The sequence below is a fragment of the Zonotrichia albicollis genome, chromosome 3, assembly GCF_047830755.1.
Source record: "Zonotrichia albicollis isolate bZonAlb1 chromosome 3, bZonAlb1.hap1, whole genome shotgun sequence".
Lineage (NCBI taxonomy): Eukaryota > Metazoa > Chordata > Aves > Passeriformes > Passerellidae > Zonotrichia > Zonotrichia albicollis.
Window position 1 is genome coordinate 88,807,030 of NC_133821.1, and position 24,137 is coordinate 88,831,166.

The 24,137-nt window shown below is 38.3% G+C and overlaps 1 long non-coding RNA gene across 1 annotated transcript in view; it reads right to left on the reverse strand.

Annotated features, from left to right (window-relative positions):
* Positions 1-10,091: 10,091 nt before the first annotated feature.
* LOC113459613 (uncharacterized) overlaps positions 10,092-24,137 on the reverse strand; it is a 51,724-nt gene continuing 37,678 nt past the window's right edge. The window contains exons 5-6 of the long non-coding RNA XR_003381022.2: positions 17,158-17,299; positions 10,092-10,272 (exon numbers count right to left, since the gene is read on the reverse strand). This is a non-coding gene — a long non-coding RNA (uncharacterized LOC113459613). The remainder of the gene's footprint in view (positions 10,273-17,157; positions 17,300-24,137) is intronic.

The window sequence follows — 24,137 nt, forward strand, 5'->3', positions numbered from 1 at the left end:
TTTCTGACATCACCAAGTAATCCTAAAATGAAAACATTGATGCTGATAGAAGAAGCTTTCCTGTAAAAAACCATGTCTAAGTCAGACATGGAGGTGCTACATAGCAGGACAGAACACAGTTCCTTCTCTGTCATAATCCCATCCTTGTCCTATTTTACTAAAACAGAAGAAAATTGAATGGCAGTGGCGGTGGTGGTGGTTTTGCTTGTTTGAAGTGATCAGTGCTTCCTAGGAATGGGTCTGAGATCACAGCCTTCACTTTACACAGGCCAATGAGCTCACCATAATTACAATAAATTCTTAGGGGGTTGAAGATGAAATGCCAGAAGCATCTCCCTCTGTGCCTTGCATGTACTGAAATTTAAGTGGAGGCTGATTTGTGCTGACATTCCTATTTACTTTCTAAGGCTGTAATGACTAATAATTAAGTAGATACTATACTAAAAGCTTCCACTTTGACTAACAATAAAATTTAAGGATTCATTCAAATTAGAAAGCTCCTCTGGCCAATTGTTTTGATACGTAAGGATGTTGTAAAATAGAGATTACAGAAAAATAATTTCCATTAGTTATACTTATGTGATTTTTCCTTCTAAGACCTCTATAGTTATTGATGGACTGTAAGTTTTAATTTGTAGTAAAAGAACCAGAAAGAAGATAAAGTGGATTTTACTGTCAAATTTAGGTTTCATCCTAGCAGGACACAAAATTGTAAATTAAATCCCCATGCTCAGCAACTGAAATCTAACACCTTGGAAACTATTTTTGGGTTTGTGTTCATGGCTTTTTTCTTTTGCACGGAAGAAACAGAGGATCATCAGGAAAATATTCCACCCTTTGATCCAATACATATCAATTTTAGACCTACCTTAACAGCTTTAAGGGTGGAATTCCTTATTTCCAGCCTTCCCTCTGTTATCAGAAAAAATAGCAGGTTCTGTTTACCAGCAGTCAAACGATTTGCAGATGACAGACAAAAAGGAATTTATAAAATCTCTGTTCCAAGGAAAGCCATGATCCCCTTAGCTTAAAAAAAATCTCCAAACTGCCATTTCCAATATTTTAAAGAATGCCTAAAAATCTAAAGCTCCACCCTGAAGCTTTTCCTTTTTTTTCTTCTTTCCTTTTGTTCCCAAATATGTTAAAAATATTCCTATCCCTTGATTCTGTTGTAAATATGAATTCACATTTCATATACAAAACCAGAGCTCTTTGTAATTTATGGTATTTTAAGGGTAAACTTGTTGTTAAGAGAACACCTTTTCTTCCCTTTAAACTACTCTCAAGAACAGAGCCAGCTGTGAATACCAAGCTCTTGGCCTCTGTAATATTCCTCCTTGCGTGTGTGTGTTTTTATGGTCTGCTCTTGCAAACCTGGCTTGCTTTGGGTAATCTGCCCTTACATCAGTATTTAAACAGAAGCGAATGGAACTTCTTACATAAGACACTACTTGACGTGAGCAGTGAATGATAAAGCCAGGCTCTTTGTAGGTATTGCAGGATGTGATTTTTTCCCTTGCAACAATAGCACGCTTCAAAGAAAGGGCTAGAAAGGAAGTGTCCTTTGAGCACCAGTGTTTTTGAAGCAACACGCTGAAGTCTCAAGTCCTAAATCAGTGTGCACAGCCCTCATGCAGAGCATAGATCACCTTTTGCCATCCTGTAATTAATTTCTCACTCCTTAGGGACAATCGAATTTGTGAATAGGGATTTCTTCTGAATTTTATTTGTCAGCATTCATTTGCAAAAGAAACTAGCCCAGGTTATTAAGTAGTATGAAGGGATATAACTCTACATATGTCAAAAAACTATGGGTATTTGATGTTATACACACAAAATCTTAACTACTGTATTAAAAGAAGGTTGCTCTGTGCAGCCTGCAAATTTCAGCATGTGGTACAGTAACAATATCCAGATTTTCAGGTTTTAGGTATTTTGTATGTGAAAATTCATATGAAAAATGGACAGGACACAGGATCTTTTCAGTATTACTTGTATTTGCGAAACATTAGACACAACCAAGTGTGAAGCTCTAAGGAAATTTCTTAAGACTGAAGAATACTGTTGCCCCAAAATTCTAAAAAGTCCAGAGACTGAAGCTTCTACAACCTTCACATAACTCCCTAGGGAAAAAAATTAATAAAGAAGGGGGATTATTTATTTTCTTAATGACTTGTATGTTGGCCTGAGATTCAAGGAGGCATAACTGATCTTGATGGCCAAGAACTTCATGAACCACACGAAAGACAAAACACCTTTTTTGTCTAGCAAAGGAAGCATGCTTAGAAAAGGTGACAATTTTTTACATTCCCTTCTTCTTGCACATTAACACCAGTATCATTTTGTCACTCATATTTCAAATCAAAAGAGATTGCTCTTTTTCCCCCATGGATAAACATGTAGATTTTATACAAACCTCTCAGAAATCAGGTTTTGAATGTGTGCCATAAACCTGTACACATGTCCTACTTTCAGGCTTGCCCTGAAAGTAGGAATACTCTTTCCAGAGGTGTTTGTTTCTAATTTGCATGGCCAACGAGGTGCAGCGGGACATGTGGCACCCAGCCAAACAGATATGAGACAGCTTCCAGCAGAGGATGGATAGATGTGTGAAGGAAATCTGCTTGTCTTCATGAGCCTCCAGGGAAAGAGAACTCCAGGCTCCGACTGTACAACTCAGCAATTCTATACACACTGAGGTCCCCTTGGAGAGTCACACAGCCCCTTCTGTGCTGCATAAATGAGAACCGAGCAACGAAGATTCCATCCTACCATTTTATTCCTATGACACTGTGAACCAGTCTGCAAGGGTTAGAAAATGTTTAGAATCAGAAATAACTCCAGGTGAAGGCCTTTGATTGCCACAGTAGGTTGCAAATCATAACAGGCAAGCACAAGAGATCCCATAACCTTACGAAACATTCCAGGACAGTTAAGTGGAATACTTCCCTTGCACAATTTGAGAAAAGTTCATCTCTAAAGCATGACATGACAACTCTTGCTCAATACTGCTGTTTTCATTTTAACTTAAAATGAATAAACAGACCCAAAGGAGTCTGGCTTTAGGGCAGATTGCCTGCATAGGTACTCAAGTGATACAGACAGCTCTGTAATGAAGCACAACCTGGCCACCTACTTCAGAGTACAGCATTTGTTGTCATACTTAAAGAAAAAAGATTCCTCATTAAATGCCTTATAAAGATGTAGTTCACTCTCTTCTTACAGGTAAGAAGATCTCAGTACAGCACTAACTCCTAGGCCTCAGCATTGTCTTCAGAGCTGAAGCAGTAGGAGTCATGACACTGTGACAACACAACAGATCAAGTCATATCAGAAGACACTTCAATGTTGTGTATTTTTGAAAAAACATACACTAAGCAAGAAACAGGCCTTTATTTTTCTAGTAAGAGGAGCTTTTCCTTATATTTTGTACTACATCTCACTCAAGGAAAATTTTATAGAGAAAATTACATATATTATATACAATTCATTGTTTTTTTCTATAGCAGGGTCCCTAGGTTTTGATTGAAAAATTTTCCCAGAAATCCATAATGTCTGTTATCCTTTGAATTTCCAACTGAATTGCCAACACAGATAATTCAGGATACCATGGGAATTAATAGTGAGAAAAAGAGATATTGTCTAGCAGGCATAATACTGTAAGCAGAGGACATCTTACTTGTTTATCTCTTCCTACATCACCAAACACTATTTAAAGTGGGAAGTATTATTTTCAGGAACATTTTTTTTAGCACCATCTACAGACAGTTTAATTTTATATGCCAGTATTTTATTATTTCTCAGGTTAATATTCTGAATTTAATGTGTTACAGCTAAATTATCTCTATATTTGAATGCAAATCTCTCATTGAAACACTTGACACCAAACACTGGTTTTTGTCAGAATTACTGAAGGTCATACTACTTAATCCTAAGAACTTGTGCTTTAATTGCAATAATTTAAGGTAGCTTAGTTTAATTTCAGACCTTGCCAACAGGGCCATGAAAATCAGAGGTAAAAAGAAACATAGATATAGAATAAGGGAAGATTTCTTTGAATTTGGTAGCTGCATCTGAATCCTTCATATTCTGAATTTACTGTCTTTTGGATTAAGTTACACGTGTTACCAATCTGTGCTATGAGTTATACTCATAATAAGGTGGTTTTGTAAAACCAAAAAAGCATTTGTGCAGGATATCTGGTGGCAGATACAGAATTAAGATTTAAAAAAAAATAAACCTGAATTATCAATTTTATTCCAAGTAGTTGCATTTAAAAATAAAATTACAAACTCCTGAAATTGTTATTAAAAAGGATGGGGTTAGGAGTAGTGGGAGGATAATTTTCTTTAACTAAAAACAAAAACATGCTTGGATTAGCTTAAGGTTCAATACTGCAAGTTGCCAAGCTTTCTGGTCCCAATTCAGTAAATTACTTAAGCATGATCTTAAGTTTTAGGCACATCATCAATTCCAAAGAAATTATCTGACTCACCCATCCCCAGTAAATGTCTGGGCTAGAGCCAAAGATCTCAACACTTACTAGTATTAAGACCTTTGTTTCCTAATTGAACTAATAGTGATAGGTAGATTGCATAGAGAATAAAACTCCCTGCAAAGCTCCTTGCAAGCTGGGAATCACAGCTGTCTCTGCTGTGACCCACACACCTCACAGTGTGACTCGACTCTGCCATGGTACAAAGCTGGCCACAATGTTCCTGCCCTCCCAACATTCCCCCAGTCCAGGGTGAATCATATTCAGTGTTGCTGAAATTCCTAGCTATCCAAACAAGCAATAATAGAAACACTTGAACAGAAAGAATTGTTTGAGTCATGTAGGTGGTTTTCTTGTGTGGGAAACTACCCACTTGGTATCTATGTGATGAGGAAAGTCAGCTTCATTTGCCTCTGGCTGCCTGAGGCAGGCAACAAAAAGCACATTCATGCTCTATTCCTTCCTCCTCTCAGCAACACAGAAGAAGGAAAAGATTATTAACATTTATACTGTGGGTTAAGAGAATACATTCCCTGTCTGTAAGGCATCACTTCTTACCAGTGGGAACTTTTTCCAGAATCTTACACTGCCCACCCTGAACTCACCCATCCAGCAAGATGAAGAAAACGCTACCCAAATACATGCTGCCCAGTGCAGAAAGAATCATGCTAGGATACCAGAAGTATTGTTCTGTTAATGTTCAGCAATACACCAAACCCTCAGCAGATATGGTGTCAGCCTAAAATGGACTAAGCTGACCAAATAAAGCTGCTGAGTAGAGGTTAGGAAGATAGTGAAATAAGACACTACCATTCACTATTTGTGCCCTTCTGGTCTCTGGAAAGCTTGGATAGAAATCTTAAAACGGAAGAGTTTTTATGAAAGACCAGAAAAGAACAATTTGCTTTGGAGAGTTTTACAAAGCAAACATGAGGAGCAGCATGGGCTGCAGTCCAAAAGGGTTTCTTCAAAAAATTTTAAAAGAACAGACAAGAGACCTGAGTACCCCAGGCAGAGAAAAGACAGCAGACAGTAGCTTCTCAGGGCTGTGTAAAAATTATGTGACCGGGGAAAAAGCAAGCCAGGGTGAGGCAGATCTGGAGTAAAATATCAGTTCTGGAACCTATCAAGCAACAAGGAGGGAGAATGAGGAGAGCAATCCCTCAGACATGTTGAAAGCCCAGGGAGGACACGATCTCAAAAACAGCAGGCTGTGAACATGGCTGTGTTGAACATGGCTGATGAGCCAAAACTCTGGTCAGAGGCGTGTTGGCTGAGCAGGAGGGGAGCAGAGAGAGAGAACTCAGCTGGGACAAAGGATCTCTAAAATCCAACATGAGCCCAGGGATGGCAACTGGAAGGTTTTTCATGCCAGAGAAGGAGACAGACTTGCATGGGAAGCATTTCTACACAAAAAAAATTATTCCTGTGAGAATGGATGTGCTGGATATTAGGAATAGAATTTAAACCTTTGCCAGCCCCACTCAGCTTTGACACCATGCTGACAATGGCACTTTTCAACAGGTATTTCAGGGAGAACTTCATCTAGCACCCAAGAGATTTTATTAAAGTCAATATGACAAACTGTGACATCTTTCCAGGAGAGAGCATAACAAAAGGTTTGCATCAGTTTTGTGAGCAGCCCTTGGGCTGCATTTTCAATCTAAGTATACAGAATGATTTCTGTTGAAAGTGCTATGCTGAAACTGGTGACATCACCAGTGGCAAAGGATGGGAACTGCCTGCATCCTGCTCTCAGCAGCCTTAATAGAAAAATGATTAATCATAAGTGCAAAAAAAAAGTTGTCATAATGTCTCAGCTCTTTTACCATTATATTATACTGTCTATTTTACTTATTAGTTCTGGACTGACTTTTCTATTTTTAATATAAACAAAGGGTAGGTAATTATAAGTGACATCTGCACATATGCTTCCAAAGTGTGGATGAAACCTTTCAACACACTGAAATGTACTCGTTAAAGCATGCATTTAGATCCTGTCAGATAATAGGAAGGAAATTTCTAGAAAAATATGAAAAAGGAAATAATTTATGGTATCACTGGTCACCTCCTTATTGGCATTTTAGATTAGAGATAATTAGTCCAAGGATATCTGTCTAACTGTCCTGTACATAGACAGGCTGCCTGTATTGCACACAAATAGATCTATAGGCTACTGTGGTGTTGATGACAGAGACAGGCAGTTGTGAAAATTTCAGAGAAGACAGCAGAAAGCTAAAAGGTAGAATCACAACAAATCCATTTGCAAGCAAATGTCTACACAGAGCAGGAGTGAAGGCTCACGAATGATTTTTGGTGCTTAATTCTGAACCGAATAGTCTGCAGAATAAATGACCATGATGATAGAAATGTTCTCATAAATAATGTAAAATTTGCATCAAGAAAAGTCATCACTGAAAAATTTAGCTCTGATAAAAAAATATTTGTCTTGCACAGATGTACAGACAAGTGCTCACTTGGTATCCATAAGAAGTAAGTAATGAAATGCTCTAAAGGTCTGGCTTATTCAGCACCAGCCTCAGTGAAGATTGTTCAAGACTGCCGCTGAAATAGTGTATTTCAAAGTTTTTATGTTTAAAAACTAGAATATTTATGTCTTTAACCAAAAGAAGTTCTTTCCTCCTTCCTTCCTTCCTTCCTTCCTTCCTTCCTTCCTTCCTTCCTTCCTTCCTTCCTTCCTGTAGAAATACAGATTTGTATACCATTGCTGAAAACTACTTTTTCTCTAAAATACTTAATATTTTCCTTGTTTGAGTATAAACTATTTTTGTTTGTGTTTTTTCTAGCAGACAATAGTCTATTACCTTCCTTTTTGCAATTAAATATCACATTCCTAAGAATTATCAAGACTAAAATCTATTGATTTCTTCAATGTTTTCTCCAAATAAAAAAGATCATGTTAACTAGAGCTCTGATCATTCCTTCTTACTTCTTCTCAAATCTGTCCATTTGTTTCTTGAACTCCTATTCATGCTTTTATTTCTCAGCATTTTTACTACCTTTTATTGAAGTAACCTCTTACTTCTGCAAAAGATATTTTATAGCTCACAAAATACCGTGAGGAAAAATACAATGTTAATTGTATGCCTACCTCAGAGATTTTAGAAGAAAGGATATTCAGTACATGCAGAAAAGAAATAACCATATAAAAATAATATATTTCACATCACAATTATATACTTAGTTACAATCACCATGACAGTCCCTCACACATTTTAGTACATCCTGCATCCCCCTGTGAGGGAAGGAAGTACTATTATTGTCTTCCTACCATCAGGGACATCTGAAAATTTATCTATATCTATATCTATATCTATATCTATATCTATCTATATCAACACAGCCATCAACAATTATAGACACAAATCCACAGACAATTATGTGTCGTCATTTTATAAATTTATAGAAATAATATATTGATACATATGATATTTCTCATTCTCATGTTACCATGTGGAAATTACTAAATTACCTCTGATAGAGCTAGTGAGGGTACCAGAAGCAGAATATATACATTCAGCTGAGCTCCATCCACTCAGACAATTTTCTCAACAAGGAAGAAAGATTTATTAGCCTGCGTTAATGTGGGTATTCTGTTTGTGATGCACAACCAGCTTAGGACACTTCAGACAACCCAGACCTGTGTCCTGAAAAAACTGTGAAGAGCTCTTATCACCAGATCTGCAGTAAATTCAGCATGTCTCCCACATTATACTTCTGGCATGCCCAAACCACCCACAGTCCATTCCTCGTCACTTACCTTGGGTTTGAGGGGTTTTTTTGAGGAAGTTAAACCACACGAAAGGTAAAGCAGAAATACAGAAGACATGCCACCTCAAGTTGAGGTTCTTCCCACACTCTAAGCACAGTTCTTTCACTAGAGAGGAGGGACCCAACCCCTCTGCTGGGTAAGAACAAAGTCAACCAGCTGAGACTTGGGTCACACAAATACACATGCTCCGAGCATATAGGCCTAGCAACTATAAAAACTGTCCCTTTTGGGAAGGGGAAATAAGTCTAGTGACATTTGATGTATGAACACAATTTAACCTTACCTATCTAGACAATTTTTGAGTTATCCATCTAGACAATTACCCATGTAGACAATTTCTGAGTTTTCAGGCCTTTAGCTCAGCCAGTCCAAATGCATGAGTTCTGGTCTCAGGAACTGCAGGTGAAACTAGGAAAAGAAAGGAGGGAGAGGGCCAGAAAGGGCAGGGGGAAATAACTGAGGAAAGGAGGAAGGAAGAATGTAAAAGCGTAGAAAAGAAGAAGTGGAAGGAAGAATATTTGAAATTTGAAGACTCTGATTTAGCTCATCTTTATACATTTCTTTTGTTAGCTTATCATCAAGCAGACTGCCAGTGCAGAGACCTTTGACAAGGCTTTTCAGTCAGCATTCACAAAATGAAAACAGAAAACATCTTAAAGTCTGTTACCCTTAGTAAATTTTACTTTCGTACTGTTGAAATGTGGAAGGTTGATCACCTTTTTGGTTTGCACACTTGTTGCCTGACAGGAGCCAGCTGACTTCTCAGAAAGGGAAATCTGGGGACAAAAAATCAGGAATTATTCAGATGTGAATTCTTTCCCATTGTATTAAAGCGTGTAGCCAAAGCCCTGTGCAATTGCTGAAAACTCAAAGTTCTGTTTGGGACATCACTGAAACACACTTAGCAAATTTGCCTCTTAGCTGTCAGATTTTTTTAACTAATTGATGCTAATTTATAATAGGTATATTTCATTGTTATTCTCTATTGTTACCATGTTCTTATAGTTGAGCGGTAAATATTAAAATATTTTCTGATTTTCTTTTTTTTTTTCCCTCCATAGAAGGACTAGATGATTTGTCTTTGTCTTGTACTCAGAGTTTGGAAATCTTCTAAATCAATCAATCTGTCAGCTCCCACAGGTACTTTAGCTGTCTTAACAATTTAGCTCCAATCCTGCAAATTTGTATGCACAAAGATGGCCAAGAATAGGACTTATCTCACCTAATCTAAGAGATAGCAATCTAATCTACACAGTTGTCTAGGCTACACTTCTGTTGTCAATTGAGAGAGGCAGGAGTCTAAGATGGGAGGTATGAATCACCCCTCCGGAGGCGAAAATCTCTCTCCATTGACTCTAGAGGGAACCTAGGAAGGTTGGTTATACTAGACATCCAACATTTAAGTGATCAAAACTAAGTGAGCTAAATCACACTTCAAGTGCACGAAGGGCATGCTGAAATCACTGCAATTCCTCTGAAAAATAGTTGTACGGATGTTAAAGCATTTGTATAATAAATGTCCAATAAAAACTATTGAGTTTTTAATGGAAAAGACTTTTTCTATGTGTTTAGGGGAATACAGCTTTGATCCCTGACTGGTTTTTTTGTTTTTTTTTTTTTTGGTAAAATTAGAGAGGGATGCAAATCAGAAAATTCAGATGTAGGAAGAAAATTATTTAACGGTACACTACAAAGTATTTTAAAGGGTAACTATTGCTACCCTACCTGATTCTTCACTCATTGCTAGAGCCAATCTGCTTCTGAGAGGGAGTCTTCACAAAAAAAAAAAAAAAAAAAAAAAAATCATGCAGTAAAAATGACCACATAGAGGTGTTTGGGAACACTGAATATAAGAACTTTTATTTTTGTATATCAGCAAAAATGAATGATGATACTTCTGCTCCCTTGGAAGTTCAGGAAGGTGTAGCTGTCACACTGTCAGACTGCCAGGATACTATTCAAACAGTTGATTATTGACAGAAACCTGTATCAAGTACATCAAGAGGTAAAACATTTGCTTGAGAATACATTGGTAAACTTTATTAACCGATGATAAGGACTTGGTGGTCTCATAGGCTGTGTGGATCTGAAAAAGAACACTCAAAGGTACATTTTTCTCTACAGTACCGAATCACAGCATGTTGGCTGTTTTTCCTTTGTGGGAAAAAATTGCTTCAATTTTGCAGGGACGGAAGGAAGCAATGCCACCCACCTTGAGGCCTCTGATTTCAAGGCACTTCCCTTCCCATTGCATGTGTTTGTGGGGAGCAGAGTTTTTGTGTGTGCACAGCTGTAAGCTTGCCAAAGCCCCCTCAGCGGCTGCCGCCGCCCCACCAGCACAGCTGAGCGGCTGACTGCCGTGCTGAGGTACTGAGTCAAACTGGAGTCTGTCCCCACACACGGCCCAGAAACTTGGAAACTTCAGTGCCAGATGCAGGGCGGTTGGGAAATCCACCCCCATAACCCAGGGACAGGGTGCACAGCTGGAGCACAGATGCAGACAGGGCCTTGCTGGAGCGGCCGTGGGCCGTGTGGGATCGGGGATGGCCCGAAAGGCTGCGATGTGCCCCTGCTCACAGCAGGTGAGGAACGTGTAGGGAACACACTCCATTCAGCCAAGGGATCTATCTCCATGTGCCACTCAGCTGCCAGCTCTGCTGCGGCTGCCGGCGTTCAGGTGGATTTCACTCGCTGCTGCAGGCAGACAGACTTTACCACTTTGTGACTCACTGGGGCTCCATCGGGGGGAGGGGGAGCAGCAATCATTTATGACTCACTATATTGTATAAGGCTGTGGAAAATCATTTGCCTGCATACTGTACAAATACATACTGGAAGTATATTAAATATGTTGAAGTAATTGGAACACAATTAAAATGTTCTGAAGCAAAAGAGAAAAAGGTTACTCATTACCAGTCTCTTCCTTTTCGCAGAGATAACCTATTAGAAGAAATTTGCAGTATTTTCCTTCTGAAGTAGTCAAGGCTTTAAAATTCTGCCTAGAAATAGAACTGTGTGAATAATTTGGGGTGGGGGTTATATTCAAAGAAAAACTAGCAGTTTTAGTCCTCTTGACAGTGTTTTTTTCTTCTTTTCTTGAGCAATTATTCCTAGGATAAGAAAAATGTAAGTTCTTCTGAAACAGTAGGAATAAATATATTTTGAAACTTTCCTTTTAAAAGCAAAGTTGTGCAAAAGCCCAGTACTTGAACCAGCCTTTCAATAAAACAGACTGCAAAGGATATTGTTACACCAGAGGAAAAGAAACCATAGCCTGCAGATTGGGGTGCTGTCTATACAAAGTTCTTTGCTTTGCTAGAATTTAAATGAGGACCTTAGGAAAAAAATATCACTGGCCTAAATCTGAAAAAAAAAAAAAAATCTGAGGCTCCTTTATCCTGGAATTTAGAACCTGGGGTTAAAAATCTGAGGCTCCTTTATCCTGGAATTTAGAACCTGGGGTTACATGACTTGAATGTGGCAAGTGATGACAGTATCAAGGAGACAGCTGTGTTTGAACACTCCCCTTTCCTTCGGACCAAAGCCCTATAAAGCAATACCAATAAAAGTTTTTCTACTGGAAAGGAAAAAAAAAATTCCTGACAAAACTGATATTTTGAGACAACTAGTTCACAGAATTGCAGAATATGCCAAATTGGAAAGGACCCACAAGGATCACTGAGTCCAACTCCTGGTCCTTCTCAAAACCATCCCCAAAAGCCACACCATGTTCTTTAGCAGAGTGATATGTGGGATCAAACAAACCCTGTGAAAGCATGATGGGTGGTGGGAAGATGAGAGTGGGACCCAGTTCTTCAACCCATGCTTCAATCTTGAGTCACAGACAGGTCAGTCTACAGAGGGGAACTACACCTGAAACTGAAGCTAAACTAAAAGAAGTGCAAGGAATGGTGAGCTGATTGCTAGGCAATGGCTATCACAGCAAACACGAGCTAAAATCAGCTCAGGCCAAGACAAGCCCAGGCACGTTTTTAATCCCTGCACTGCCAGGTCAACAGAAAGTCCCTGACCTTTTACACGTAGGGACAAGACATCACATACAATGAGCTACAAAATAAGGACAAGGAAAAAGAGAGGAAGAGAATGATGGTCTTTTTCCCCACCAGCAAAAGAAAAAAAAACAGATCTATGCAGGATTGCCTTTAAAATGTGTGATGTGTTAAAAATGAGGCATTTTGTATCCTGAGGTTGGCACCAAAAATTTCCTTTTAAGATAATTCCTGTTAAAATAGAGAAATTACTCTGTTCTGTCAGAAAACAGACAGGATACCTGGAGCAACTCCTTCCATACTGTAACCTGAAGATCAGAGCCTTTCAACAAGGAACAAACCTTCCAGTATCTCCAAAGTTTCAGGTGTGTGTGTGTGAATTGCCCTTTTTTCCTTTTTTTCACTTTTTTCCTTTTTTTCTTTCCTGCTTGTGCAGACAAAAAAATGCCAGATTCATGGGGACAGAAAGAAAAGACAAGAAGTGGCAAAGGGACAGCCTGGGAGTCTGAAGACTCACCCGGAGAGGCAAAATCTGAGTTTACATTTAAATGTAGGCAAAACAGTAAAACAAGTACAGACTCACTTCCAAATATCTGACATTTGGTCAGAACTTTGCAGAGAGGTTGGGATCCTGCTTTCCTGCTCATTGTCTTCTTCTAAAAAAACATACTATCTCTCCCTATGCACATTTTTGCAATCCCCCCCACTCTTGTCACATGGATTCTAACATCCCAAAGAAGCATAGGGCACCTCACCCCTGTGGAAGAGGACATCTTTCAGTGCAGCCTCTTTGGGGCATTTCTGCTGTAACTTGGTACAAGCTCCCTGGGCCCTTGGTGACATCCCAGTGTCACCCAGCACAGTGCAACTCCATTCAGTCAAACCCATCTAGTGCTGGCTTCTACCCCCAGCCAGTGAGAGATGGCCCTCAGTCAATTTAAGCGGCAAGTAAAAGCACAATGAGTCTCATATAAGAATTTATGACACAACTCATAAATTGACTGTGTTGTCATAAGTGTTGTCCGTTTATCTGTCTTATTACCTCCCAGGCACAGGCCCAACTGATATCCCAGTGTAGCTGATAATAGGACTTTAAATTTTGGAACATTGTCAGCATCTTATTTTGTTGATATGCAGAAATTAATCTAGTGTAAACCAGGAGGCTTTTTTTTTTTATATATCTCCTAATACCACAGGCAGAGCCATGCACTTATAGCTCAGTAAAGTGCCCAGAGCAATACTGAGACAGATCAAAATGCAGTATTTTACAGGAGACAGAAAACCTTTCTGAATATCTCAGACTCAAAATGTGACTTGTGTACTATATGATCAGGTGAAATATAGAATTAATGTCTTAATCTTATAGAATATCCCGAAATGGCTAGTATAACCAGCTAAAGCCACTATATTAAATTAATTACTGGATTAAATTTAAAAGGTCACTCAAAATACTGGATTTGAATATACAGAAAGTGGTAAAAACATTATCCACTTGCCCGGTGTTTTCTAGTGGTTTTAAAGATTTCAAAAGAGAAATAAGTTATATGTTATTGTAAAAATCATTGTGATTACTACAGAACAGGTCTATAAGAGACCAAAGAGGAGTACAATAATAGCAAAATTGCACTAAATAAAATAATAAGGAAAGAAAAATGGTGAGTTCAAACTCTGTGAATTTCAAGTAAAATGACAATATTGATTTGCAGCCCAGAAGTCAGAGTAATAAATAAAAATCGTGGGGTAAATGTATTCATTGTCCCTGATTTGGAGCAACTGGTCCAGTCCCAAAGGAGGCTTTTTATTTTTACCAAAACGAAAGAAATATGTGAAGAAAAGAGGACAGTTTCGGGGGTTTTTGTTTTTTGTTTTTGTGGGGGTTTTTTTTGTTTTGTTTTGTTTTGGGGTTTTTTTGGTTTTTTTGGTTTTTTTTTTGTTTTTTTGTTTTTTTGTTTTGTTTTGTTTTGTTTTTGTTTTTGTTTTTTGTTTGTTTTTTGCATCTGGGATTGTTGCATATAAATTATTTTTGGATACAGAAAAATACATAAAGGCTTTGCAGTAGAAAAGGGAGAAAAAATTAGAAAAAATTTCCAGTGTTGAATTTTTAACAAGATAGCTAGATATGGAGTGGGCAATGAGCAGCTTTCACTTTAGGGGGGAGACAGAGGGTAACCACCACATTGAATAACTGAGATTCACAGACTATTCTGAGTTGGAAGGGACCCACAAGGATCATCAAGTCCCACTCTTAAGTAAATGGCCCATATGGGAATTGACCCCACACCCTTGGTGTTAGTAGCACCATGCTCCAAACAACTGAGGAGGGGAGCCTCCTCATTCTGAGAATAATTTCACATGATATGAGGACATTTGAATTGACCTACATGTATGTAAAAGTGCTAAAGAGAGTTCTCTCATTTTTTAAAGTTTTGGAGAAAAGTGAAAATTATTGATTTTTTTTCCTTGAACCCCAAATTTAATCCCTTATACACTGTAGATGAGGCACAAAATAGTTTTTCAAAGAAAGAGATTAAAAATGTAGCTGGTTGTTTTTCACACAGATGAACAAAGACCTCTCTGTTCTATTATCAGTGCTTATATCTGTTCTGGTACAGGATGTGTCATTGCTCCCTGTACCAAAGTGTTACTGCATATTGTAATGTTCATTGAGAAAAATAATTAAAAGGAAAGCTCAGGATGTGGTTAAACCCTACCCATGTCAGTCTAGGCTTTACATGTATAAATCACATCCAGTGTTATGGGAAAAACCCAAGAGACTAAATTAATATTCTGTTGCATCCCTGGAAACTTCTGAAGACTTTGGCAAATTCTTGTTAATTTTATTCAAATGCTGTCTAATGTTCAAATTCATGAAGCACATGAAGATGCTTTTGATTTATTAAAATTTATTTGTACTCAACATCTTTGAAAGTCAGGTCACTACATGACTATATATAAAGAAGCTCAGTAGGCTGGCCTGATTTTTGGAAGAACCAAGTTACCACAGTTTTTACTGAAGTCAGTGAAAAATATAAGTTCTCAGTAACTGGAAATCCACTAGTCTTTTGCTCAATTTTTTAGCTGTACATGAAAGACTCTGGCTACCTAAAAATGAAAAACTCAGGCTTGATCTTTAACTTCATAATGGAACAGAAAATTGGGTCATTATATTAAAAGAAGGAAAGAGCAATTGGGTCATTGAGATTGAGGTAGGAAAGCAAGTTTGCTAAATTTATCTAGTGCCTTTAACATTAAGAATATCTCAATTTTCAGGATTTTTTCCTGAGGTTTCATTTCAAATGTAATTAAAAAAATGCATACTGTCCCTTGGGTATTTCAGATAGGGGTGAGATCTGGTGTCATATTTAAATACTTTTCAGAATAGAAAATTTGGAGGGGGAATGAGGATACAGGGTGAAAATTTCACTTGGGAAGCACTCTAATTTCCACTGAAGTCAATGACAGGATTCCTACTGACTTTTAAAGACAGCAAAAATAAGTCAGCACAAAAAAAGTGCATAAATAGAAGCATCCCAAGCCTGCTGAGATTTCATTACATAATTTTTAAAGTATGAAGGATAAATCTAGGCATCTAAATGGCATATACATGTATTATGCACCATTAATAAGTTATGAGAAATAAATAAATTAAACCGAACATGCCCAGTGCACTGCTAGTCTTCCCAGAGATGAGAGCTGGAGAACCTAAAAATAGAAAAGATGATTTTATGTGCAAGTGCCATGAAGGAGTAGTGGTTTGGCAGGGGAAGATGTAAACAGAGAACCAACGCAGTCCCAGTGGTGATGTACAAATGTGAGGAAGGGCACAGCTTCTGTCTCTGTGCATAACATGAAGAGGTCCAGGTAAGGCACAAACTGCACAGTTTAAAATATAAGCAGTAAAAGCCATCCCATAGTGAATTATAACTGAATTTTTCTCCAATTTTTATTTTTCTCTTCTCCCTGAAAAGTTGCTTTTGGCTAGTGGCTATATAAGTGTCTTTTATATGTCCATTTGATTCCTATTTTCTGTGTCTTGCATGTCTGCTGAATAATTTATGCCATGAAAAACAAGTTAAGCAAGCAAGCTTCTTCTGTGCTTCATTCAGGAAGCAGTGATGTTAGTGGCCACTGACTAGAAAAGGAAAAACAGTCCAAGCAACAATTTGAGCCAAACACTTTGAAGATCAAGACCAGATCCTTAACTTAATTACATGATAATAAAGGCCAGTTGTTAACCTCCCCCATTTGAGAATGATATGTTCATTCTGTTTCTAATTGGCAGCTGCTGTAGGGACCCATGGCTCTGCAGTGATGTCAGTACAACAGCTCTAAGCAAGAGCAAACAAAGCATCAACAAATGTATATGCACAGAGCACAAGTGTTTCCTCTTAGCTGATGATTTGCCTACAAAAATAAATCCCACTTGTTTCAAGACCCTGGCACAACAGTGAAGCACAAGTGACACCAAGCACCTTCACCATTTCTAGAGTAGCCATGGGAGCCTTCCAACAGCCCCCTGTGACTGGCTGGTGGGTGCCAAAAATAGACATGGGGATGAACATGTGGTAGCTGTGGTTATTCGCTATGTGCTGTATGTGTAGATTCTGTTCTTTAGGAAAAATGTAATAAAAAGTAAATCAGATTATCCTGAAGAGCATTGTCTGTTGTGATTATAACATTAATTTCTCATGTCTCAGGGTATGGAGGGTCCCATATCCAATCCCAACAAAGAACCCCTGCTGGAAGAACTGCTGGAAGCTGCTCGAAGCAGAATGTGCAATCCAGACCCTTCTGTTTACAGTAGAATCCAAAATAGTTAAAAATAAACAGAGAAGTTAAAAAATAAACATGGAACTTACTCCTTAGTAATGATGCTTAACAACACCAATTTCCTTGCAGGTCTTACACGTAGCTGGATTCTTCCTGTGTAGAAACGTCTTCCCAGGTTAGGTCAATTGTGTGCCCTCAGCAAATCTCCCCACTCTCTCAGTTTTCAAGGTGCTGTGGAATAAATGCAGATCTCATGTCAGGATTTTATTTGAGAAGTAAAAATTGGGAAAAAAATGTTTGAATGTCTATTTCAAAGGCCAGTGTGAGAATCAAAATCAAAGCTGGAGCACAGTCAAGGGCTATGGGAATGAGGTAAACCTCAATTCCAAAGGAAGATATAGAAAGGGTAAACCTGCATTTAGAAAAAAAAGATTAGAAAGCACATGATGGGCAGCTGATTTGAAATGTGCTCTGGGGGAAAGCTGAAAAACCAGAGGTTCCTTTTCTCAAGATGCTGAAACTAACTGTGAAAGCTAACCAGAAAATGTGACTAGAACTAAAGTCCAGCAGATAAGTGAAAGATGGTGCTGTAAAAACAAGGCCCCTACTTGTTCTAGGGTACATCATCAGAGATAATAGAGATCCTAGTGGTGATTGTGCTTATCCCTTCCATCTCCAGTTGTGGCAGTCTGGAAGTCATGAACAGTATGGAAAATCCTAAAGGGTCTCACATACAAGGCCTGTAGTGAAGAATTCAAAATCCAAAGACAGGGACCTTGGACTAAAACTCATTGTTTAAAATGAAAAGCAAAATTTTAGATTTACATTTAGGAAATGTGAAGTAGAACTCAAGCCATAAGTCAAGAACACAGTGCACACCTACCCTAATGCCTGCTGAGAGATTCAAGGGCTGACTCTGCACATGATAACCTTGCACCAGAAAATGTGGGGAACTGTATTACCAAAAGACATGGCTGAGAACATACTCAGCATTGAAGCATGACAGCAACATTTGCCATATCCTGCAGCTGAATAAAGCTTATTGATTTACCTGGCTTTGCAGAGACCAAGGTTATCCTGATTATGAAGCTCAGAGTATCATTCTGTGAATGGAGTATACTATATCATGTAGATTTACTGCCACAGTCTTACCCCTTTTCAGTGATTTCTGCACCACACTTCATTTTGTGGCATTGATGTGTTCTCAGAATGCACAAAACAGCAGAGATCTGTTTTGAGTTGAGGCAGCTATGCAGATTTGTACCATCTGAAAATCTGGACTATGGTATCCCCACATTCCTTTCCTACATGCAACATAATTCTGCTAGGCTGCAAACAGCTGTTGGAACTGACATGTGGCAGCTAAGGGCAACCAAATTTCTTCTAAACAAAACCCTATCACATAGAATGGGCAGTTACCTGAGATTTTCCCATCTCCTCTGGAAAACAGGTAACATTCATACAACAAATCTGGGATGCATCAAAAAAATTTAATTTAAACCAATAATACTCTGCTGATAATTGATGCATTGTCTTATCAAACAAAGAACCAATATCTGCAAAAGTGAACACACTTGTTGCTGCCATAATTAGAAAAACCTACCCCAAAAGTCTGCATTGATGGAAATGCAAGTAGGAACCATCATGTTCTCCCACGCAATACAAATCTTGCAGCCAATCTTCCTTTCTACACAAAGTTATCAGGCAATAAGAGCTCATGTATGTGTGTAGACCTTGCATCAAAGGTCATTTTCAATTCAGAATATTCCTAAAGTCTGGAGTAGGTAAAATAGTTATACCTCTGCTCATTACTATTGCTGTAATTTTTTTTTTTTTGACAAGGGTTTTTTTAAGTGGTAAAAGCCTTTCAGCCTGTGCAGCTGAGATGCTCAAGCTTTTCAGAAGCAGGACACCTTAGTTCATGTGAAAGATTTCTTTGTTCCTGCTAGAAAGCAGGAAAGTCTGTAATAAATAATCTGAGAAATAATTGCAATCTTGATACTTCTTCATGACTCCCACATTGAAAACCTCTCTTTCCTGGAAAGGGGGTTGGGTGAAGCAGATATGTATCTATTCTTAACTTGCAATGATCCAGATCCAGCTTTACTGAATTTCTATATTGACCTGATCCAAAGCCATAAAGCTGACAGAAAATTTGAGGTGGAAAATGTAGTCTAACAACAAATGACAACAAATCATTTGCAGCGGGAAAGCTGCTTGTCTGCCTGAATGGCGACAGAGATCAGAACATGGACAATTTACCCAGGTAGCTGAGACTTCCACCTTCAACACAAAACCACAGTCGAATCTTGCAAACAATTTAGGAGTGTTTAGAGGTTTCCATGAAAAGCAATGATGGTAAAATGCCATCACTAAGGGATTCATCAGACAGACTGAGAAGGAAGGTAAAGCTGTAAATCAAAATCAAGAGCTGGCATTTACAGGTTTTAGAGTCTTTCAAAGTACACATGATCCTTCAGAGAAAGAGACTGTAATCATGCTCATCTGAGTGGTAAGTGATGCTAACAAGTTGCAAAGTGGAAGCTAAAGGTCAGCAAGGCCAGACAGTCACCCTTTCTAATAAAGCTGCACTTAATGGCTGAGATTTTCTTGGCAGTCCTCAAAAACACTTCTTAACTACCCTCTTCTTTGGGTATCTCAGCATAAAGCAGAGGAGTTGTTTGATAGATCAGGCTTAAGAAGGTATTCTGGTGAGGAGAGTCTGGCAGTAAAGGCAGCAGATAAACTGAGGATCTCAGGTTGGCTCTACAGACAGAGCACGATGCACAGTGTCTGTTTACTCGTTATTGTGATGATCTGCAAAGTGTTTCATTTGAACACAAGAAATGTGAAAGTAGTCTTGCAGGCACCTAAATTCCCAAAAGCAGGGCTGATTACAAGCCTCAAGAAGGAGCCTTGCTTTAAAGTCTCTACTAAATCACAAGCTAAGCAACCAAAGAGAAGCAGTATCTCTGCAATCACAAGATACCTTGCAATCAACACAAGTTTCCCTTTAATTCATCACAGCATTCCAGCAGAATTGCAACAGATGTCAGCAAGAGATAATGTTACATACTGCCTTTCCAAATCACAGGAATAATCCTAGCATGTGGAGTAAGATTTAATTAGGAAAACAAGCTGAAGAATTAGTTTGGGTGATGTAAACTCTGGGAAAGAAGCAACAAGAAATCTTTTCCTTGATTCCAATGTCTAATAAGGGCTATCACAAATTGTAGTCAAAGAATCACTCTTCGATAATTGTCCAATTTTGATGGAGATATATGTATTGACACCCACATGGATATTTCCTTTACTCTGTTTGACGACTTGCTTCAGAATCAGATTTAGTGAGCACATCTAAAATAATTTCAGTTAAAGAATTTCAGAGGCTTTACCTGTCACCCTTACAGTGTTCATTTTTATGCTTTGTTACATATTTGAGGCATTGCTCTCTGGCCTGTTTAAAATGGATTATATGTTAGCATATGAACCAGTGAAAGAGTTTCAATTTTGTAATACTGCTCTGTGGAGTAAAGCTCTGAGTACCTGCATAGTGAAGTATTCATGGAACACAAAAAAATGCAAGAATTTTGTTCTACATCTGGAAAAATGGCTGCCTGGAAAGTTGAATTAGGTGAATTTAACTGAGGTGGGATTAAATTTCCAAGAGCAACAGTAACTAATTTAGGTTATGCAAGTTAACGCATCTGAACACAAGAAGTACAACAGGTCCAGTGTCAAATACCTTCTCTGACCTTGTTCCAGATTATTTTTTCTCGCAATGCTTCTAATTTCTGGATCTGCTTCACTGTATATAAATAGTTGACCCATTAGTTATCTTTTCCTGACCCAACACAGTGTCCAATTATTTTCTTTTTTTCTCTTGACCCAGAAGAAATCTTTTCCAGGGCTGCACACTGCTTATTCAGGGAGGGAAGATGCATGTATCGAATCTTGCCAAAGTGCTTAGATTTCACAAAGTTGACACAGGTATTGAAAAAACAAAAAATTAATTTGGAATGCAAAAAGGAAAAGTTAAGCCATAGCTCAATATGAGAGTGTGAGACTGTTTTCAGAGAGGTTTTTTGGGGCAAATAATGGCCTTAAAGCATATCAATTTCTACTGTGTATTTGTTCCAATAGAGCAGATTTCCTGAAGCTGAACTTAAAACTTATGCTATTTTAGTACACAAGGGTCAATTTCACTTGACCATTTCTACTGCGTATGAATGGTTGGGAAGCAAAGGACATTACGTACAGGGGATGGTATGCTACTCAGGCAGGGAGTTTATGAAACAACCCCTAATCAAGTCTTTAAAAGCAAATTAAAGAAGGGCTGAACATAGCTCAGTTTGCAATAACCTTTGCAGAATGTTTAGGAAAAAATCCATTTTATTTTTAGGCTTTATTCTCATTATAACTTCCCATAAATTTCTTCAGGGACTGGAAGGTGAGATAATAGCAAAATATAGTACACTAAATATCCCACCAAGTCTTTACTCCATTCTTTACACCAAGTCTTGCTCCATTCACTCCAGTTCTAATGCTGCTGCTGTTACCACATTGTCTCAGTGCCTTCTAGTAACGCACTGAACAACACATCCAACATCTGTCAAATGTTTGTGCTCTCTGTTTCTCTCCTCAGGGGAAGATGTGTGTTCAGCAGAGTGTTTTCTTTTCAAATTTATTTTTAATAAAATCTAAATGGCTGTGCTATTTGTTTGTTAGACAAGTCAAAGAAATATGACTTGCACTCAGGACAGAGGGTACACAAGATGCTGTAGCCCACAGCTGCCTCTGGCAGAACAAGTGCAATTTATGCCCAGGAGTGGGAAGAAGCTGTGAGTGGGTCCTGAGGGTGAAAAGGTGGGGAGTGCTTAAAAGGAGCTGTGACAAGGGGTTACTCATGCAAACTGTGAAAGCAGGAAGGAGAGGGTGAGACTTTATTTTTGCATCTTTTTTTGCTTGCATTCAAATTTTATGTTGAAAATGCAAATGCAGAAAAAAAGCTTCAGTTGAATTCCCTCATAGTGTCATCAGAGCCATTCATTACTCACTTTGCTGCTGCTGCTCCTCCTGAGCACCCCAGATTTGAAACAAGAGGGCTGTGACAGTGATGCCTGTGGAAGACTGGGAGGGTATGTTTGCACATTTACTGCCTACACTCTTTTAATGTCCAGCTCAGGACAACCTTAAGAAATTCATATATCTCACACATGTATTTTAAAAGGAGAGTAACAGAAAGGTGGAAAAATTGCCAAGACCTTGCAGCCAGTGAGAACAGAGGTGCAAAGCTCTGTGTGTTGAGAACTAAACACTATGCAATTAGAAGGTAAACTTAGATGGCTTTCAACACAGTGATGTTCTCCATTAAGAGGAATCCTAAGAGACCTATGAAAAGCCAGGAGGGGCCAGCTCCATCCTCCTCCCAGCAGTAACAAGTGAATTTACCTTTGACTGGAGTACATGCATTATTGGCAAATAAATAATTGCAGTAATTTATTCAGTGGGTTCTTCTATTCTTCCAAAATATGATTTTGCGCAAATGTTTCTCACTTAAGCTTTAAGAATAAACTCCTGTACCAGCTTTCACATAAATAGTATATCTAGTAAATTGTCCTTCTACTGTTGTAAAAAGACTTTAACTACAGCCCTGTAGCTAAACCAAACCAATTCTCAAGGAATATGCTTAAAATAAACACTGCAGATAAAATATTAAGTTGTCTTCAGGTGATATTTTTCTATCCCCTCTGTCACAATCATCACTTTTGTTCATTCCATTGTTAGCTTTTTAACAGCTTAAACCAGCATGATTTAGAAAGTGAGACATCTCTTGAGTTTGAAAGAAGCAGAGTTACCAAACAAAGCTTTAAAAATATCATTGTTCTCTGGCTGCAGAGACACATGTGCATTTCCCTTGTTACAGACAAATGTTGTCTATAAAGAAGGATTTATTTTTCACTGTTCTAAAACATAAATTTAGTCTCAGTGCTCTAGTCCCCAAAAGTCCCACACATTTCATTGGAAAATATACCTGAACAAAGACAGCAAGTTCTGTCCTTGGGGAGGCCAAGAGTAGATTTTTGTCTTAGATTTATACCAGCAGCATGTGGAGACAGAAAATATGCAATAAGTCAAAGAGATTTTACTTATCAGAGATTTAGACAACCATTTGTCAGTACTTAACTGTATTGCTGGATGACTCATTCCCATTTCTAATACCTAGGAATACAGGGCATGTGTGGGAACACAATGTCTGCATTGATTTTAATCTGGTCTCTTTTTGTACTGTCTACAAATAGCTCAAAACGAACCCAATCAGATAAGCAGAGCAGAAAATGATTGCAAAAACACATATAGTAAGCTGCTCACAGAGGCCTCAGAGAGGCCAAGCAACACACTAAACAGAAAACACCAAGGTAGCAAAGAACAGCTCATGAAAGGATGCAGTTTCTCTATGCCATGGATGAATAATTTAGGTAGGGAAAGGGGTCAGGCAGGGAAAAGAAAGATTTTGATTTTAGGTGCAGGACCAGCAGCTGCCCTACTCGAAGCCTAGTGCTGGCAATACATCCTTCTTAAGCTCTTCAGCTTTGGATTCCAAGATTCATGTCAAAGTAGGAATCCATTATTTACACTTGACAGGTTGGAGAAGGCAGGCTCTCCTGCTATTGCACTAACAGTATTTAAAACATTCTGTGTGCTCTGGTCCTCACTGAACTCCCTTTCACAGATGCCTGCTGCAATCCTTGGCTCCAGGAGAGTGGGTGTGGTAGACTTCTGGGAAAGAATCTTCCTGTTATGGGAGAATTTTTCAGCTTTTAAATTTATTTCTGATACCAAATGAAACAAAAAAATTTAAATTTTTGTTATTGTTTTGCAAGCTGTTTCTCTGAAAAAAACTTGAATCAGGGAAATTCAGAAATTTTTTCAATAACAAGCCCTTTGTTTTCAGTCTTTACATTTGCTTTTTTGCTCCACCTTTTAGTGAAGATCAAGATTAAACCTTCAAATAAAAGTATTAACCAAGCAAATCATTCTGTTTCAAAGTTTTCTAAATAGGTTTTGT